This window comes from Convolutriloba macropyga, unplaced genomic scaffold, assembly GCF_964194025.1.
Source record: "Convolutriloba macropyga unplaced genomic scaffold, txConMacr16.3 SCAFFOLD_2312, whole genome shotgun sequence".
Taxonomy (NCBI): Eukaryota; Metazoa; Xenacoelomorpha; order Acoela; family Convolutidae; genus Convolutriloba; species Convolutriloba macropyga.
In genome coordinates, this window is record NW_027450265.1 from 28311 (window position 1) to 34024 (window position 5714).

The 5714-nt window shown below is 41.7% G+C and overlaps 1 pseudogene; it reads left to right on the top strand.

Moving 5' to 3' along the window:
- The first annotated feature begins 3973 nt into the window (after positions 1-3973).
- Positions 3974-4125, top strand: LOC142355748 (5.8S ribosomal RNA; annotated as a pseudogene).
- The last annotated feature ends 1589 nt before the right edge of the window (positions 4126-5714 follow it).

Consider the following 5714-nt stretch of genomic DNA (forward strand, 5'->3'; position numbering starts at 1 on the left):
GGCTTAATTTGACTCAACACGGGAAAACTCACCCGGTCCAGACATCTTAAGGATTGACAGATTGAATATCTTTCATGATTATATGGGCGGTGGTGCATGGCCGTTCTTAGTTAGTGGAGTGATCTGTCTGGTTAATTCCGATAACGAACGAGATCTTCTCCATCTAAATAATGAAATTCACTATATGTGAATTCAAACACTTCTTAGAGGAACTATGCGGAATTAAATACCGCAGATGAAGTGAGGCTATAACAGGTCTGTGATGCCCTTAGATGTTCTGGACTGCACGCGCGCTACACTGTGTACTTTTAGATTGAGTACTCAGCCCTTGGTCCGAAATGGACTGGGCAATCAGAGAAAAGTACAGCGCTTCAAGGGGATCGTCTGTTGTAACTTGCAGACGTGAACCAGGAATTCCTGGTACTTATGAGTCAACAACTCATAGGGATTACGTCCCTGCCCTTTGTACACACCGCCCGTCGCTACTACTGATTGGATAGTTAAGCAAGAATTGCAAATTCCTACTGTTGGGACTTCGGTCTCCGGCAACGGGATGAAGCGGATCGAGCTTAATTGTCTAGAGGAAGTAAAAGTCGTAACAAGGTTTCCGTAGGGGAACCTGCGGAAGGATCAGTGATTGATTCCTTCGGGCATGGCTGCTGGTAGAGGCCATGTCTGTAGTGCGCATGACGCTCTGTCGCTAGAGATTGCTTGGCAACCAATCTCGAATTATGTATCGAGCTCAAAAACTACTTGTGTGGATACATAGTTCAGCAGTCATGGCAAGGGACTGCTTAAAGGGAGACTAGTTAGCAAAAGCAGCCTAGCAGAACTGCAGCTATCTAGATCTCAGAAGCTGGGTTATAGAAGCCCAGCTATAGACTTGTGAATGAGAAAGGCCTAAAAAGGTCCACAAGTCGCGTGGTTAGAACCGACACGCAAAAATCCCAGCGAGTGACAGAGCGTTGCGCTGTTCAGTGGGAAAGAGTTGAGCTACTCGGGGCGCCCACTGAACTTGCTCCGAGCCAAAGGCTCGAAAAAACACAGCTTAGCCTCAGATCCTTTACATAGAAGGCTAGCTAAAATAAACTTACCTTGGACGAGGGTAAAGTTTAGTCAGTTCTTAGGGGAGAGTAATCCACAGCTTCTCGCCCTCTGAACATTCTCCCAGATATGTAGGTCTGGGAGAGTCTCCTCCTGTTCTTCGGAATCTGGAGGTAGACAAAGACAGTACGATACGATCTTGCATCGGGATGACTAACCGATAATGATCATAATCTGACAATTTTTCCGGCTTGAGGCACCGGAGTCAGATTAAAGACACATACTGAACTAAAGGCGTATGTGCAAAGCTTGTCGGAGTGTAGAGAGTCAAGCTGAGTTGACTCGTCACGTGGTGATGACAACAGCCATGTGCAAAACACTCACAACTTTATCGTCTATGTGGAAAAGGTTGCTAACAGCGCTCTCTATGAGAGGCCCTCGCATATAACTATACGAGGAAAAGGCGATAGAGTTGTTTGAATGTGGGGCAGGTTCATCGACAAGCTAAGTTGATCACATTCTTGTTGTGGCATCCTACTAGAATTGGTCACGGTCTGCACCAACTCTCCCCAAGTTGGCCAGACTTAAAACTAGAAATAAGGTTTGCAGCTATGTGAACCTAGAAACTGTAAAGGAGTTGAAAGAACTTAAAGGAATTGAAAGAGGCCTTGAGGTATATCCTCTTGGTAAAGACCCACAAAAGCTCACAAAAGTGGCTTCGAAGGGCAAAACTGGTTCATCCAAAACAATTGGAGAGCTTAAAGCAGAACCAATTCGAATGAAACACTATTGGTGAAACTTCATCATGAGAACGTCACAAGCTGATCACGCTCTATGATATGACTAGTATTATGTTGCTTCTAGTAGGCTAAGCGCAAGCCGAAACATCAACATGTGAAAGTCGTAGAATTTTGCAATCAAACTGTGGCTAGTACTGTGATGTTACTAGTAACCTGGTGTTCCGTCATATGGCCAAGAGAGCATTTGAAGGCGAAACTTCTGCATGGGAAAGCTGCATCATGATCAAAATTTTATATCGAGTATTATGTTGACGTTAGTAGGCCTTGGCCGAAAACGCAGCATGTGAAAGGTATAGATAAAAGTTATTGTTGCAGTCAGTACTGTGTAGTTACTAGTAGCTGGATTTAAGCTCAAAATGAGACACTGTTGGTGAAACTTCATCATGAGAATGTCACAAGCTGATCAAGCTCTATGATATGACTAGTATTATGTTGCTTCTAGTAGGCTAAGCGCAAGCCGAAACATCAACATGTGAAAGTCGTAGAATTTTGCAATCAAACTGTGGCTAGTACTGTGATGTTACTAGTAACCTGGTGTTCCGTCATATGGCCAAGAGAGCATTTGAAGGCGAAACTTCTGCATGGGAAAGCTGCATCATGATCAAAATTTTATATCGAGTATTATGTTGACGTTAGTAGGCCTTGGCCGAAAACGCAGCATGTGAAAGGTATAGATAAAAGTTATTGTTGCAGTCAGTACTGTGTAGTTACTAGTAGCTGGATTTAAGCTCAAAATGAGACACTGTTGGTGAAACTTCATCATGAGAATGTCACAAGCTGATCAAGCTCTATGATATGACTAGTATTATGTTGCTTCTAGTAGGCTAAGCGCAAGCCGAAACATCAACATGTGAAAGTCGTAGAATTTTGCGATCAAATTGTGGCTAGTACTGTGATGTTACTAGTAACCTTGTGTTACGTCATATGGCCAAGAGAGCATTTGAAGGCGAAACTTCTGCATGGGGAAGCTGCATCATGAACAAAAGTTTATATCGAGTATTATGTTGACATTAGTAGGCCCTGGCCGAAAGCGCAGCATGTGAAAGGTATAGATAAAAGTTATCGTTGCAGTCAGTACTGTGTAGTTACTAGTAGCTGGATTTAAGCTCGAAATGAGACACTGTTGGTGAAACTTCATCATGAGAACGTCACAAGCTGATCACGCTCCATGATATGACTAGTATTATGTTGCTTCTAGTAGGCTAAGCGCAAGCCGAAACATCAACATGTGAAAGTCGTAGAATTTTGCGATCAAATTGTGGCTAGTACTGTGATGTTACTAGTAACCTTGTGTTACGTCATATGGCCAAGAGAGCATTTGAAGGCGAAACTTCTGCATGGGGAAGCTGCATCATGAACAAAAGTTTATATCGAGTATTATGTTGACGTTAGTAGGCCCTGGCCGAAAGCGCAGCATGTGAAAGGTATAGATAAAAGTTAGCGTTGCAGTCAGTACTGTGTAGTTACTAGTAGCTGGATTTAAGCTCGAAATGAGACACTGTTGGTGAAACTTCATCATGAGAACGTCACAAGCTGATCACGCTCTATGATATGACTAGTATTATGTTGCTTCTAGTAGGCTAAGCGCAAGCCGAAACATCAACATGTGAAAGTCGTAGAATTTTGCAATCAAACTGTGGCTAGTACTGTGATGTTACTAGTAACCTTTTCTTACGTCATATGGCCAAGAGAGCATTTGAAGGCGAAACTTCTGCATGGGGAAGCTGCATCATGAACAAAAGTTTATATCGAGTATTATGTTGACGTTAGTAGGCCCTGGCCGAAAGCGCAGCATGTGAAAGGTATAGATAAAAGTTATCGTTGCAGTCAGTACTGTGTAGTTACTAGTAGCTGGATTTAAGCTCGAAGTGAGACACTGTTGGTGAAACTTCATCATGAGAACGTCACAAGCTGATCACGCTCTATGATATGACTAGTATTATGTTGCTTATAGTAGGCTAAGCGCAAGCCGAAACATCAACATGTGAAAGTCGTAGAATTTTGCGATCAAACTGTGGCTAGTACTTTGATGATGCTTGTAGCCAACCGAATTGGTTGAAAAGCCCAATAAGTAAGCTAACTTGGGAGAGCTTGTTGGAAACCAAATGCTACTAGATTGGTCCAAATACATCCTTCAACAGGGGATCACTTGGCTCGCTTTACGAAGAGGAGCACAGCTATATGTGTTAATTCGGTATGAATCGCAAGATTTGTTTACCGACCTCTCTAACGCAAAAGGCGGTCTCGGCTTCGGCTGTTGACTGCGTCCGATTCAGGGTTATATAACTCTCGATTGAACACATTGATGTTCTATTGTTGGTGCTTCCAATAAAATTGGAACACTTAAAGCAGAACCGATTCAAATAATAGCATTCTGATCAATGATTGCATTCCTTGATCAAGAACTGCTGGAGTCATTGTGATGGCGAATTTTCTTCATAAGAAAATTGCAAAGAGACGGAACTTAATGAGACTAGTATTATGTTGTTTCTAGTAAGCGGAAGCTGAAACAGCAACATGTGAAAATCAAGTTTTGTTCAATGATCTCGAGGCGATAAGTACTATGAAGCAACTAGTAGCCTAAGCATGACTCAGATTTGAGACAGTCAAAAAGACTGGCGAAACTTCTTCACATGAAAGTTACATAGAGAACTACAAATGTATACAGCGAGTATTATGTTGTTTCTAGTAGGCGAAAGCTGAAACATCAACATGTGAAAGTTGTCTGCAAACTGTAGAACGATATGTGATTAGTACTGTGCTGTTACTAGTAGCCAGTCTGACTGTAGAAGCCAAGACAAAGGGAAACTAATGCATCTGAAAAGGACAAGTTATGGAAAGGTATGCACGATAAGTATTATGTTGTTTCTAGTAAGCGGCAGCTGAAACATCAACATGTGAACGTCGTTGTGTACAGTAACCTAGAACTATATAGTCCTTAGTAACGTGCATTTACTAGTACCTGTAATTGGTATTCAGACTCAGGCAGTTTGGAATAGTTTGGCAAAGATGCACCAGAGAAAACTGGGATTTGATACAGAAATTGTTGAATACAAGTATTATGCTGCTTCTAGTAGGTTGAATCCGAAACATCAGCATGTGAAAATTGAAAACATTTCTGGTTCGAATTGTCACAAGTATTTGGTGATCTGAGTAGCCAAACTCACTACAACGCCAATTGAAGGCAAAAATTCTCAACGGGAAAAGCTATTCTCATTGAATGAGCTAACAAGACGAGTATTATGTTGCTTCTAGTAGGCGAAAGCCAAAACATCAACATGTGAAAGTCTTGCTGAACAAATTTAATGTTGTTGAGCTCAGTACCGTGTGAATTAGTAGCCATAATTGGCGAGCGAAAATTGAACTGGCGAAACTTCGTCTTTGGAAAATTGCAGATGCCGAGCACTTAATTTGCAACGAGTATTATGTTGACTGTAGTAAGCGAAAGCCGAAACAGCAACATGTGAAAGCTGTTGAAATTTGTGGTCATTTTGCAATAAGTACAAGGAGTGTAACTAGTAGCCAGGTCAAAATTTGGGATAAGAATGAGCAAAAATTCTGCATGAGAACAGTTGAAATTATGAAACTAAATTACAAAGACTAGTATTATGTTGTTTCGAGTACGCGAAAGCGGAAACATCAACATGTGAACGTTTGTAACGAAGTTTCGTTAATTTTCAGCCTAGTACTGAGCAAGAACGAGTAGCCTCATCTCCAATCCCACGCAAAATGTAGTGAAATATGTGAGTGAACCTTATTCACGGTGAGGGTTTCCCGAGGTCTGTATTGCAGCGAGTATTATGTTGCTTCTAGTAAGCGAAAGCTGAAACAACAACATTTGAAAGTTGGAATTAATGACTGAATGGAAAC